Raw genomic sequence first — 15,997 nt, 5'->3', positions numbered from 1 at the left:
TTGCAGCGCGTATTGCAGTTAGAGACAATTCCATGCCTATTCTGCACTCTAGTAATGCCCCAAACATTTTTGGCATGGATGCATTTGAATTTCTGGCCTCGCAATTCAAGACAATGTACTTTGCATCAACGCCTGTGACCATGCAGACAGTGTGGTCGCACTATGCGACGATTTTGCTGATCCCTTTTCTGTGAGCCTTGGTTGCACCACAGACTTTGAAATGCATATTGCATGTAGAGACAATTCCATGCCTCCAGAATGAGATTTTCACTCTGCAGCGGAGTTTGCGCTGCTATGCTATGATAAGTTTCATATCAGCGCACACTCCGCTGCAGAGTAAAATCTCATTCTGGAAACATCCCCCAGGCTGTAGCTAAGCCATGTCTCCGCAATATCCTTTCTTACAGGAGTGCTAGTACTGCAAGTTTCAAAAAAAAAAAAAAAAATGGTTCAAATGGCTCTGAGCACTATGGGACTTAACATCTATGGTCATCAGTCCCCTAGAACTTAGAACTACTTAAACCTAACTAACCTAAGGACATCACACAACACCCAGCCATCACGAGGCAGAGTAAATCCCTGACCCCGCGCGGGAATCGAACCCGGGAACCCAGGCGTGGGAAGCGAGAACGCTACCGCACGACCAAGACATGCGGGCTGCAAGTTTCGCAGAAGAGCTTCTGTAAAGTTTCGAAGGTAGGAGACGGATACTGGCAGAAGTAAAGCTGTGAGTACCGGGCGTGTGTCGTGCTTCGGCAGCTCAGTTGGTAGAGCACTTGCCCACGAAAGGCAAAGGTCCCGAGTTCGAGTCTCGGTCGGGCACACGGTTTTAATCTGCCAGGTAGTTTCAATTCCATGCCTATTTTCCACTCTAGTAGTGTTACAAGCATTTTTGGCATGGATGCATTTGTACTTTCTGGCTTTGCAATTCAGGACAATGTACTTTGCATCAACGCCTGTCACCATGGAAGGAGTAAGGTCGCACTATGCGATAATTCTGCTGATCTCTTTTCCGAGGAAATTGGTTGTACCACAGACTTTGCAGCGCATATTGTAGTTAGAGACAATTCCATGCCCACTCTCCTCTCTAGTAATGCTACAAACATTTTTGGCATGGATGCATTTGAACTTTCTGGACACGAAATTCAGGACAATGTACTTTGCATCAACGCCTGTGACCATGCAGACAGTGTGGTCGCACTATACCATGATTCTGCTGATCTCTTTTTGAAGGCCTTGGTTGTAACACAGACTTTGCAGCGTACATTATAGTTAGAGGCAATTCCATTCTTATTCTCCACTCTCGTAATGTTCCTAACACTTTTGGCATGGATGCATTTGAACTTTCAGGCCTCGCAATTCAGGACAATGTACTTTGCATCAACGCCTGTGACCATGCAGACAGTGTGTTCGCACTATGCGATGATTTTGCTGGTCCCTCTTCTGTGAGCCATGGTTGTACCACAGACTTTGAAAGGCATATTGTAGTTAAAGACAATTCCATGCCTATTCTCCACTCTAATAATGCTCCAAACATTTTGGGCATGGATGCATTTGAACTTCTGGCCTCGCAATTCAGGACGATGTACTTTGCATCAACGCCTGTGACCATGCAGAAAGTGAGGTCGCACTGTGCGACGATTTTGCTGATCTCTTTTCCGATGGCCTTGGTTGTACCGCAGACTATGCACCGCATATTGTAGTTAAAAACAATTCCATGCCTATTCTCCACTTTAGTAATGCTCCATACGTTTTTGGGATTTATGCATTTGAACTTTCTGGCCTCGCAATTCAGGACAATGTACTTTGCATCAACGCCTGTGACCATGGAGACAGTGTGGTCGCACCATGCGATGATTTTGCTGAACTCTTTTCCAAGGGAATTGGTTGTACCACAGACTTTGCAGCGCATATTGTAGTTACAGACTATTCCATGATTAATCTCCACTTTAGTAATGCTCCATACGTTTTTGGCATGGATGCATTTGAGGTTTCTGGCCTCAAAATCTAGGACAATGTACTATTCATCAACGCCTGTGACCATGCAGACAGTGTGGTCGCACTATGCGATGATTTTGCTGATCTCTTTTCTGGGGGCCTTGGTTGTACCATGGACTTTGCAGCGCATATTGTAGTAAGAGACAATTCCATGCCTTTCTCCTTTCTAGTAATGCCCCAAACATTTTTGGCATTGATGCATTTGAACTTTCTGGCCTTGCAGTACAGGACAATGTACTTTTCATCAACGCCTGTGACCATGCAGGCAGTGTGGTCGCCCTATGCGATGATTTTGCTGATCTCTTTTTCGAGGGCATTGGTTGTACCACAGATTTGCACCGTATATTGTAGTTAGAGACAACTCCATTCAGGACAATGTACTTTGCATCAACACCTGTGACCCTGGAGACAGTGTGGTCGCATTATGCGATGATTTTGCTAATCTCTTTTCCAAGGGAAATGATTGTACCACAGACTTTGCAGCGCATATTGTAGTTAAAGACAATTCCATGCCCAAACTCCACTCTAGTAATGCTCCATACATTTTTGGCATGGGTGCATTTGAACTTTCTGGCCTCAAAATCTAGGACAATGTACTTTTCATCAACGCCTGTGACCATGCAGACAGTGAGGTCTCAGTGTGCGATGATTTTGCTGATCTCTTTTCTGAGGGCCTTGGTTGTACCACAGACTTTGCAGCGCATATTGCAGTTAGAGGCAATTCCATGCCTATTCTCCACTCTAGTAATGCTCCAAACATTCTTGGCATTGAAGCATTTGAACTTTCTGGCCTCGCAATTCAGGACAATGTACTTTGCATCAACGCCTGTGACCATGCAAACAGTGAGGTCGCACTGTGCGATGATTTTGCTGATCTCTTTTCTGAGGGCCTTGATTGTACCACAGACTTTGCAGCGCATATTGTACTTAGAGACAATTCCATGCCAATTCTACACTCTAGTAATGCTCCAAACATATTTGGCAGGGATGCATTTCAACTTTCTGGCATCACAATTCAAAACAATGTACTTCGCATCAACTTCTGTGACCATGCACACAGTGTGGTTGCACTATGAGATGATTTCGCTGATCTCTTTTCTGAGGGCCTTGGTTGTCCTACAGACTTTGCGGCGCTAATTCTAGTTACAGACAATTCCATGCCTATTCTCCACTCTAGTAATACTAAATACATTTTTGGCATTGATGCAGTTGAACTGTCTGGCCTCGCAATTCAGGACAATATAATTTGCATCAACGCCTGTGACCATGCAGACAGTGTGGTCACACTATGCGATGATTTTGCTGATCTATTTTCTGAGGGCCTTGGTTGTACCACAGACTTTGCAGCGCATATTGTAGTTAGAGACAATTCCATGCCTATTCTCTACTCTTGTAATGCTCCAAACATATTTGGCATGGATGCATTTGAACTCTCTGGCCTCGTAATTCAGGACAATGTATTTTGCATCACCGCCTGTGTCCATGCAGACAGTGTGGTCGCACTGTTCGATGATTTTGCTGATCTCTTTTCAGAGGGCTTAGGTTGTACCACAGACTTTCCACCGCATATTGTAGTTAGAGACAATTCCATGCCTATTCTCCACTCTAGTAATGCCCCACACATTTTTGGCATAGATGCATTTGAACTTTCTGGCCTTGCAATTCAGGACAATGTACTTTGCATCAACGTCTTTGACCATGCACACAGTGTGGTTGCACTTTGCGATGATTTTGCTGATCTCATTTCTGAGGGCCTTGGTTGTACCACATACTTTGAAGGCCACATTGCAGTTAGAGACAATTCCGTGCCTATTCTCCACTCTAGCAATGCCCCAAACATTTTTGACATTGATGCATTTGAACTTTCTGGCCTTGCAATTCAGGACAACGTATTTTGCATCAACGTCTGTGACCATGCACATAGTGTGGTTGCACTATGCGATGATTTTGCTGATCTCTTTTCTGAGGGACTTGGTTGTCCCACAGACTTTTTAGCGCATATTGTAGTTAGAGACAATTCCTTGCCTATTATTCACTCTAGTAATGCTCCAAACATATTTGGCATGGATTCATTTGAACATTCTGGCCTTGCAATTCACGACAATGTACTTTGCATCAACGCCTGCGACCATGCAGACAGTGTGGTCGCAATATGGGATGATTTTGCTGATCTCTTTTCTGTGGGCCTTGGTTGTCCAACAGTCTTTGCTGAACATATTCTAGTTACAGACAATTCCATGCCTATTCTCCACCCTAGTAATGCTCCAAACATTTTTGGCATTCATGCATTGGAACTTTCTCTCCTTGCAATTCAGGACAATGTACTTTGCATCAATGCCTAATACCATGCAGACAGTGTGGTCGCATTATGCGATGATTTTGCTGATCTCTTTTCTGAGGGCCTTGGTAGTACCACAGACTTTGCAGCGCGTATGCAGTTAGAGACAATTCCATGCCTATTCTGCACTCTAATAATGCCCCAAATATTTTTGGCATGTATGCATTTGAATTTCTGGCCTCGCAATTCAGGACAATGTACTTTTCATCAACGCCTGTGACCTTGCAGACAGTGTGGTCGCACCATGCGATTATTTTGCTAATCCCTTTTCTGTGAGCCTTGGTTGTACCACATACTTTGAAATGCATATTGCAGTTAGAGACAATTCCATGGATATTCTCCACTCTAGTAATGCTCCAAACATTTTTGGCATGGATGCATTTGAACATTCTGGTCTTGCAATTCAGGACAATGTACTTTGGATCAACGCCTGTGACCATGTAGACAGTGTGGTCGCACTATGCGATGATTTTGCTGATATCTTTTCTGAGGGCATTGGTTGTAACATTGACTTTGCAGCGCATATTGTAGGTAGAGACAATTTCATGCCTATTCTGCACTCTAGTAATGAACCAAACATTTTTGGCATGGATGCATTTGAACTTTCTGGCCTTGCAATTCAGGGCAATGTACTTTGCATCAACGCCTGTTACCATGCAGACAGTGTGATCGAACTATGCGATGATTTTGCTGATCTGTTTTCTGAGGGCCTTGGTTGTACCACAGAGTTTGCAGCGCATATAGTAGTTAGAGACAATTACATGCCTATTCTCCACTCTAGTAATGCCCCAAACATTTTTGGCATGGATGCATTTGAATTTCTGGCCTCGCAATTCAAGACAATGTACTTTGCATCAACGCCTGTGACCATGCAGACAGTGTGGTCGCACTATGCGACGATTTTGCTGATCCCTTTTCTGTGAGCCTTGGTTGCACCACAGACTTTGAAATGCATATTGCATGTAGAGACAATTCCATGCCTCCAGAATGAGATTTTCACTCTGCAGCGGAGTTTGCGCTGCTATGCTATGATAAGTTTCATATCAGCGCACACTCCGCTGCAGAGTAAAATCTCATTCTGGAAACATCCCCCAGGCTGTAGCTAAGCCATGTCTCCGCAATATCCTTTCTTACAGGAGTGCTAGTACTGCAAGTTTCAAAAAAAAAAAAAAAAAAATGGTTCAAATGGCTCTGAGCACTATGGGACTTAACATCTATGGTCATCAGTCCCCTAGAACTTAGAACTACTTAAACCTAACTAACCTAAGGACATCACACAACACCCAGCCATCACGAGGCAGAGTAAATCCCTGACCCCGCGCGGGAATCGAACCCGGGAACCCAGGCGTGGGAAGCGAGAACGCTACCGCACGACCAAGACATGCGGGCTGCAAGTTTCGCAGAAGAGCTTCTGTAAAGTTTCGAAGGTAGGAGACGGATACTGGCAGAAGTAAAGCTGTGAGTACCGGGCGTGTGTCGTGCTTCGGCAGCTCAGTTGGTAGAGCACTTGCCCACGAAAGGCAAAGGTCCCGAGTTCGAGTCTCGGTCGGGCACACGGTTTTAATCTGCCAGGTAGTTTCAATTCCATGCCTATTTTCCACTCTAGTAGTGTTACAAGCATTTTTGGCATGGATGCATTTGTACTTTCTGGCTTTGCAATTCAGGACAATGTACTTTGCATCAACGCCTGTCACCATGGAAGGAGTAAGGTCGCACTATGCGATAATTCTGCTGATCTCTTTTCCGAGGAAATTGGTTGTACCACAGACTTTGCAGCGCATATTGTAGTTAGAGACAATTCCATGCCCACTCTCCTCTCTAGTAATGCTACAAACATTTTTGGCATGGATGCATTTGAACTTTCTGGACACGAAATTCAGGACAATGTACTTTGCATCAACGCCTGTGACCATGCAGACAGTGTGGTCGCACTATACCATGATTCTGCTGATCTCTTTTTGAAGGCCTTGGTTGTAACACAGACTTTGCAGCGTACATTATAGTTAGAGGCAATTCCATTCTTATTCTCCACTCTCGTAATGTTCCTAACACTTTTGGCATGGATGCATTTGAACTTTCGGGCCTCGCAATTCAGGACAATGTACTTTGCATCAACGCCTGTGACCATGCAGACAGTGTGTTCGCACTATGCGATGATTTTGCTGGTCCCTCTTCTGTGAGCCATGGTTGTACCACAGACTTTGAAAGGCATATTGTAGTTAAAGACAATTCCATGCCTATTCTCCACTCTAATAATGCTCCAAACATTTTGGGCATGGATGCATTGTAACTTCTGGCCTCGCAATTCAGGACGATGTACTTTGCATCAACGCCTGTGACCATGCAGAAAGTGAGGTCGCACTGTGCGACGATTTTGCTGATCTCTTTTCCGATGGCCTTGGTTGTACCGCAGACTATGCACCGCATATTGTAGTTAAAAACAATTCCATGCCTATTCTCCACTTTAGTAATGCTCCATACGTTTTTGGGATTTATGCATTTGAACTTTCTGGCCTCGCAATTCAGGACAATGTACTTTGCATCAACGCCTGTGACCATGGAGACAGTGTGGTCGCACCATGCGATGATTTTGCTGAACTCTTTTCCAAGGGAATTGGTTGTACCACAGACTTTGCAGCGCATATTGTAGTTACAGACTATTCCATGATTAATCTCCACTTTAGTAATGCTCCATACGTTTTTGGCATGGATGCATTTGAGGTTTCTGGCCTCAAAATCTAGGACAATGTACTATTCATCAACGCCTGTGACCATGCAGACAGTGTGGTCGCACTATGCGATGATTTTGCTGATCTCTTTTCTGGGGGCCTTGGTTGTACCATGGACTTTGCAGCGCATATTGTAGTAAGAGACAATTCCATGCCTTTCTCCTTTCTAGTAATGCCCCAAACATTTTTGGCATTGATGCATTTGAACTTTCTGGCCTTGCAGTACAGGACAATGTACTTTTCATCAACGCCTGTGACCATGCAGGCAGTGTGGTCGCCCTATGCGATGATTTTGCTGATCTCTTTTTCGAGGGCATTGGTTGTACCACAGATTTGCACCGTATATTGTAGTTAGAGACAACTCCATTCAGGACAATGTACTTTGCATCAACACCTGTGACCCTGGAGACAGTGTGGTCGCATTATGCGATGATTTTGCTAATCTCTTTTCCAAGGGAAATGATTGTACCACAGACTTTGCAGCGCATATTGTAGTTAAAGACAATTCCATGCCCAAACTCCACTCTAGTAATGCTCCATACATTTTTGGCATGGGTGCATTTGAACTTTCTGGCCTCAAAATCTAGGACAATGTACTTTTCATCAACGCCTGTGACCATGCAGACAGTGAGGTCTCAGTGTGCGATGATTTTGCTGATCTCTTTTCTGAGGGCCTTGGTTGTACCACAGACTTTGCAGCGCATATTGCAGTTAGAGGCAATTCCATGCCTATTCTCCACTCTAGTAATGCTCCAAACATTCTTGGCATTGAAGCATTTGAACTTTCTGGCCTCGCAATTCAGGACAATGTACTTTGCATCAACGCCTGTGACCATGCAAACAGTGAGGTCGCACTGTGCGATGATTTTGCTGATCTCTTTTCTGGGGGCCTTGGTTGTACCATGGACATTGCAGCACATATTGTAGTAAGAGACAATTCCATGCCTAATCTCCACTCTAGTAATACTCCAAACATTTTTGGCTGGGATGTATTTGAACATTCTGGCCTCGCAGTTCAGGACAATGTACTTTGCATCAACGTCTGTGACCATGCACACAGTGTGGTTGCACTATGCGATGGTTTTGCTGATCTCTTTCCTGAGTGCCTTGGTTGTACCACAAACTTTGCAGCGCATATTGTAGTTAGAGACATTTCCATGCCTATTGTCCACCCTAGTAATGCTCCCAACATATTTGGCAAGGATGCATTTCAACTTTCTGGCCTCGTAATTCAGGACAATGTACTTTGCCCCAACGCCTGTGACCATGCAGATAGTGTGGTCGCACTATGCAATGATTTTGCTGATCTCTTTTCCGAGGGCCTTGGTTGCACCACAGACTTTGCAGCGCATATTGCAATTAGAGACAATTCCATGCCTATTCTCCACTCCAGTAATGGCCCAAACATTTTTTGCATGGATGCATTTGAACGTTTTGGCCTCGCAATTCAGGACAATGTACTTTGCATCAACGCCTGTGACCATGCAAACAGTGAGGTCACACTGTGCGATGATTTTGCTGATCTCTTTTCCGAAGGCCTTGGTTGTACCACAGATTTTGCACCGCATATTGTAGTTAGAGACAATTCCATGCCTAATCTCCACTCTAGTAATGCTCGATACATTTTTGGCATGGATGCACTAGAACTCTCTGGCCTCGCAATTCAGGACAATGTACTTTGCATCAACGCCTGTGACACTGGAGACAGTGTGGTGGCACTATGCGATGATATTGCTGATCTCTTTTCCGATGGCCTTGGTTGCACCACAGACTTTGCAGCGCATATTGTAGTTAGAGACAATTCCATGGCCATTCTCCACTCTAGTAATGCTCCAAACATTTTTGGCATGGATGCATTTGAACATTCTGGCCTTGAAATTAAGGACAATGTAATTTGCATCAACGCCTGTGACCATGCAGACAGTGTGGTCACACTATGCGATGATTTTGCTGTTCTATTTTCTGAGGGCCTTGGTTGTACCACAGACTTTGCAGCTCATATTTTAGTTAGAGACAATTCCATGCCTATTCTCCACTCTAGTCATGCTCCAAACATATTTGGCTTGGATGCATTTGAACTTTCTCTCCTCACAAATCAGGACAAAGTATTCTGCTTCAACGCCTGTGACCATGCAGACAGTGTGGTCGCACTGTGCAATGATTTTGCTGACCACTATTCCAAGGGCCTTGGTTGTACCACAGACTTTGCAGCGCATATTGTAGTTAGAGACAATTCCATGCCTATTCCACACTCTAGTAATGCTCCAAATGTTTTTGGCATGGATGCATCTGAACTTTCTGGCCTCTCAATTGAGGTTAATGTACTTTGCATCAACGTCTGTGACCATGCACACAGGACAATGTACTTTGCATCAACGCCTGTGACACTGGAGACAGTGTGGTGGCACTATGCGATGATATTGCTGATCTCTTTTCCGATGGCCTTGGTTGCACCACAGACTTTGCAGCGCATATTGTAGTTAGAGACAATTCCATGGCCATTCTCCACTCTAGTAATGCTCCAAACATTTTTGGCATGGATGCATTTGAACATTCTGGCCTTGAAATTAAGGACAATGTAATTTGCATCAACGCCTGTGACCATGCAGACAGTGTGGTCACACTATGCGTTGATTTTGCTGAATTCTATTCTGAGGGCCTTGGTTCTGCCACAGACTTTGCAGCGCATGTTGCAGTTAGTGACAATTCCATGCCTATTCTCCACTCTAGTAATGCTCCAAATATTTGACATGGATGCATTTGAAATTCCTGGCCTCGCAATTCAGGACAATGTATTTTGCATCAACGCCTGTGAAAATGCAGACAGTGTGGCGGCACAATGCGATGATTTTGCTGATCTCTTTTCTGAGGGTCTTGGTTGTACCACAGACTTTGCAGCGCATATTGTAGTTAGAGACAATTCCATGCCTATTCTCTACTCTAGTAATGCTCCAAATATTTGGCATGGATGCATTTGAAATTCTTGGCCTCGCAATTCAGGACAATGTATTTTGCATCAAAATCTTTGACCATGCACACAGTGTGGTTACACTATGCCATGGTATTGCTGATCTTTTTCCTGAGTGCCTTGGTTGTGCCACAAATTTTGCACCGCATATTGTAGTTTGAGACAATTCCATGCCCACTCTCCACCCTAGTAATGTCCCAAACATTTTTGGCATGGATGCATTTGAACTTTCTGGCCTTGCAATTTAGGACAATGTATTTTGCATCAACGCCTGTGAAAATGCAGACAGTGTGGTCGTACTGTGCAATGATTTTGCTGATCTCTTTTCAGGGGGCCTTAGTTGTACCACAGACCTTGCACCGCATATTGTATTTACAGACAATTCCATGCCTATTCTCCACTCTAGTAATGCTCCAAACGTTTTTGGCATGGATGCATTTGAACTTTCTGGGATCGCAATTCAGGACAATGTGCGTTGCATCAAAGCTTGTGACCATGCAGACAGTGTGGTGGCACTATGCGATGATTTTGCTGATCTCTTTTCTGGGGGCCTTGGTTGTACCATGGACTTTGCAGCGCATATTGTAGTAAGAGACAATTCCATGACTATTCTAAAATATGGTAATGCTCCAAACATATTCGGCATGAATGCATTTGAACTTTCTGGCCTCGCAATTGAGGACAGTGTACTTTCCATTAACGCCTGTGACCAAGCAGACAGTGTGGTCGCACTATGCGATGATTTTGCTGATTTATTTTCTGAGGGACTTGGTTGTACCATAGACTTTGCACCGCATATTGTAGTTAGAGACAATTCCAGGCCTATTCTCCACTCTAGTAATGCCCCAAACATTTTTGGCATGGATGCATTTCAACTTTCAGGCCTCGTAATTCAGGACAATGTACTTTGCATCAACGCCTGTGACACTGCAGACAGTGTGGTCGCACTATGCGATTGTTTTGCTGATCTCTTTTCCGATGGCCTTGGTTGTACCACTGACTTTGCAGCGCATATTGTAGTTATACACAATTCCATGCCCATTCTCCACTCTAGTAATGCTCCAAACATTTTTGGCATGGACGCATTTGAACATTCTGGCCTCGAAATTAAGGACAATGTACCTTGCATCAACGCCTGTGACCATGCAGACAGTGTGGTCACACTATGCGATGATTTTGCTGTTCTATTTTCTGAGGCCCTTGGTTGTACCACAGACATTGCAGCTCATATTGTAGTTAGAGACAATTCCATGCCTATTCTCCACTCTAGTAATTCTCCAAACATATTTGGCTTGGATGCATTTGAACTTTCACTCCTCGCAAATCAGGACAATGTATTCTGCTTCAACGCCTGTGACCATGCAGACAGTATGGTCGCACTGTGCAATGATTATGCTGAACTCTATTCCGATGGCCTTGGTTGTACCAATAATTTTGCAGCGCATATTGTAGTTAGAGACAATTCCATGCCCATTCTCCACTCTAGTAATGCTCCAAACATTTTTGGCATGGACGCATTTGAACATTCTGGCCTCGAAATTAAGGACAATGTACCATGCATCAACGTCTGTGACCATGCACACAGTGTGGTTCCACTATGCGATGATTTGCTGATCTCTTTTCTGAGGGCCGTGGTATTACCACAGACCTTCCAGCGCATATTGCAGTTAGAGACAATTCCAGGCCTATTCTCCACTCTAGTAATGCCCCAAACATTTTTGGCATGATTGCATTTGAACTTTCTGGCCTCGCAATTCAGGACAATGTATATTGCAACCATGTCTGTGACCATGGACACAGTGTGGTTGCGCTATGCGATGGTTTTGCTGATCTCTTTTCTGAGGGCCTTGGTTGTACCACTGACTTTGCACCGCATATTGTAGTTAAAGATAATTCCATGCATATTCTCCACTCTAGTAATGCTCCAAACATTTTGGCAGGGATGCATTTGAACTTTCTGTCCTCACAATTCAGGACAATGTACTTTACATCAACGTCTGTCTCCATGCACACATTGTGGTTTCACTATTTGGATGGTATTGCTCATCTCTTTCCTGAGTGCCTTGGTTGTACCACAGACTTAGCAGCGCATATTTTAGTTACAGACAATTCCATGCCTATTCTCCCTCTAGTAATGTTCCAAACGTTTTTGGCATGGATGCATTTGAACTTTCTGGCCTTGCAATTCAGGAAAATGTATTTTTCATTAACTCCTGTGAAAATGCAACAGTTTGGTCGCACTATGCGATGATATTTCTGATCTCTTTTCTGAGGGCCTTGGTTGTATCACAGACTTTGCACCGCATATTGTAGTTACAGACAATTCCATGCCTATTCTCCACTCTAGTAATACTCCAAACGTTTTTGGCATGGATGCATTTGAACATTCTGGCCTGACAATTCAGGACAATGTACTTTGCATCAAAGTCTGTGACCATGCACACAGTGTGGTGGCACTATGCGATGATTTTGCAGATTGCTTTTCTGAGGGATTTCGGTTGTACCACACACTTTGCAGCGCATATTGTAGTTAGAGACAATTCCAGGCCTATTCTCCACTCTAGTAATGCTCCAAATATTTGGCATGGATGCATTTGAAATTCCTGGCCTCGCAATTCAGGACAATGTATATTGCAACAACGTCTGTGACCATGCACACAGTGTGGTTGCACTGTGCGATGGTTTTGCTGATCTCTTTCCTGAGTGCCTTGGTTTTACCAAAAACTTTGCAGCGCATATTGTAGTTAGAGACAATTCCATGCCTATTCTCCACTCTAGTAATGCTCCAAACATTTTGGCAGGGATGCATTTGAACTTTCTGTCCTCACAATTCAGGACAATGTACTTTACATCAACGTCTGTCTCCATGCACACATTGTGGTTTCACTATTTGGATGGTATTGCTCATCTCTTTCCTGAGTGCCTTGGTTGTACCACAGACTTAGCAGCGCATATTTTAGTTACAGACAATTCCATGCCTATTCTCCCTCTAGTAATGTTCCAAACGTTTTTGGCATGGATGCATTTGTACTTTCTGGCCTCATAATTCAGGACAATGTGCGTTGCATCAAAGCCTGTCACCATGCAGACCGTGTGGTGGCACTATGCGATGATTTTTCTGATCTCTTTTCTGAGGGCCTTGGTTGTACCACAGACCTTGCTGCGCATATTGTAGTTACAGACAATTCCATCCCTGTTCTCTACTCTAGTAATGCTCCAAACATTTTTGGCATGGATGCATTTGAAATTCTTGGCCTCGCAATTCAGGACAATGTATTTTGCATCAACGTCTTTGACCATGCACACAGTGTGGTTACACTATGCGACGGTTTTGCTGATCTCATTCCTGAGTGCCTTGGTTGTACCATAAATTTTGCAGTGCATATTGTAGTTAGAGATAATTCCATGCCTATTCTCCACTCAAGTAACGCCCCAAAATTTTTGGCACGGATGCATTTGAACTTTCTGGCCCGCAATTCAGGACAGTGTACTTTGCATCAACGTCTAAGACATTGCAGACAGTGTGGTGGCACTATGCGATGATTTTGCTAATCTCTTTTCTGAGGGCCTTGGTTGTACCACAGACTTTCCAGCGCATATTGTAGTTAGAGAAAATTCCATGCCTATTCTCCACTCTAGTAAAGCTCCAAACATTATTGGCATTGATGCATTTGAACTTTCTGGCCTCGCAATTCAAGACAATGTACTTTGCATCAACGCCTGTGACCATGCAGACAGTGCGGTCGCACTGTGCGATGATTTTGCTGATCTCTTTTCCAAGGGAATTGGTTGTACCACAGACTTTGCAGCGCATATTGTAGTTGGAGACAATTCCATGCCTAATCTCCACTCTAGTAATACTCCAAACAGTTTTGGCATGGATGCATTTGAACTTTCTGGCCTCAAAATCTAGGACAATGTATTTTTCATCAACGCCTGTGACCATGCAGACAGTGTGGTCGGAATATGCGATGATTTTGATGATATTTTTTTCTGAAAGCCTGGTTGTACCAGAGCCTTTATACCGCATATTGTAGTTAGAGATAATTCCATGCCTATTCTCAACTCTAGTATTGCTCCAAACATTTTTGGCATGGATGCCTTTGAAATTCCTTGCCTCGCAATTCAGGACAATGTATTTTGCATCAACGTCTGTGACCATGCACACAGTGTGGTTACACTATGCGATGGTTTTGCTGATCAATTTCCTGAGTGCCTTAGTTGTACCACAGACTTTGCAGCGCATATTGTAGTTAGAGACAATTCCATGCCTATTCTCCACTCTAGTAATGCTCTAAACATATTTGGCATAGATGCATTTGAACTTTCTGGCCTCGCAATTCAAGACAATGTACTTTGATCAACGTCTTTGACCATGCACACAGTGTGGTTGCACTATGCGATGATTTTGCAGATCTCTTTTCTGAGGGCCTTGGTTGTACCACAGACTTTCCTGCGTATATTGCAGTTAAAGACAATTCCCGGCCTATTCTCAACTCTAGTAATGCCCCAAACGTTTTTGGCATGGATGCATTTGAACTTTCTGGCCTCGCAATTCAGGACAATGTACTTTGCATCAACGCCTGTGACACTGCAGACAGTATGGTCGCACTATGACATGATTTTGCTGATCTCTTTTCTGAGGGCCTTGGTTGTACCACAGACTTTGCCGCGCATATTTTAGTTAGAGATGTTTCCATGTCTATTCTCCACTCTAGTAATGCCCCAAACATTTTTGGCATGGATGCATTTGAACATTCTGGCCTGACAATTCAGGACGATGTACTTTGCATCAAAGTCTGTGACCATGCACACAGTGTGGTGGCACTATGCGATGATTTTGCAGATCGCTTTTCTGAGGGATTTTGGTTGTACCACACACTTTGCAGCGCATATTGTAGTTAGAGACAATTCCAGGCCTATTCTCCACTCTAGTAATGCTCCAAATATTTGGCATTGATGCATTTGAAATTCATGGCCTCGCAATTCAGGACAATGTATATTGCAACAACGTCTGTGACCATGCACACAGTGTGGTTGCACTATGCGATGGTTTTGCTGATCTCTTTCCTGAGTGCCTTGGTTGTACCACAGACTTAGCAGCGCATATTTTAGTTACAGACAATTCCATGCCTATTCTCCCTCTAGTAATGTTCCAAACGTTTTTGGCATGGATGCATTTGTACTTTCTGGCCTCATAATTCAGGACAATGTGCGTTGCATCAAAGCCTGTCACCATGCAGACCGTGTGGTGGCACTATGCGATGATTTTTCTGATCTCTTTTCTGAGGGCCTTGGTTGTACCACAGACCTTGCTGCGCATATTGTAGTTACAGACAATTCCATCCCTGTTCTCTACTCTAGTAATGCTCCAAACATTTTTGGCATGGATGCATTTGAAATTCTTGGACTCGCAATTCAGGACAATGTATTTTGCATCAACGTCTTTGACCATGCACACAGTGTGGTTACACTATGCGACGGTTTTGCTGATCTCATTCCTGAGTGCCTTGGTTGTACCATAAATTTTGCAGTGCATATTGTAGTTAGAGATAATTCCATGCCTATTCTCCACTCAAGTAACGCCCCAAAATTTTTGGCACGGATGCATTTGAACTTTCTGGCCCGCAATTCAGGACAGTGTACTTTGCATCAACGTCTAAGACATTGCAGACAGTGTGGTGGCACTATGCGATGATTTTGCTAATCTCTTTTCTGAGGGCCTTGGTTGTACCACAGACTTTCCAGCGCATATTGTAGTTAGAGAAAATTCCATGCCTATTCTCCACTCTAGTAAAGCTCCAAACATTATTGGCATTGATGCATTTGAACTTTCTGGCCTCGCAATTCAAGACAATGTACTTGCATCAACGCCTGTGACCATGCAGACAGTGCGGTCGCACTGTGCGATGATTTTGCTGATCTCTTTTCCAAGGGAATTGGTTGTACCACAGACTTTGCAGC

This window comes from Schistocerca gregaria, chromosome X (assembly GCF_023897955.1).
Source record: "Schistocerca gregaria isolate iqSchGreg1 chromosome X, iqSchGreg1.2, whole genome shotgun sequence".
In the NCBI taxonomy this organism is placed as follows: Eukaryota; Metazoa; Arthropoda; class Insecta; order Orthoptera; family Acrididae; genus Schistocerca; species Schistocerca gregaria.
The sequence above is the reverse complement of the archived record's forward strand: the minus strand, read 5'-3'. Positions refer to the sequence as shown.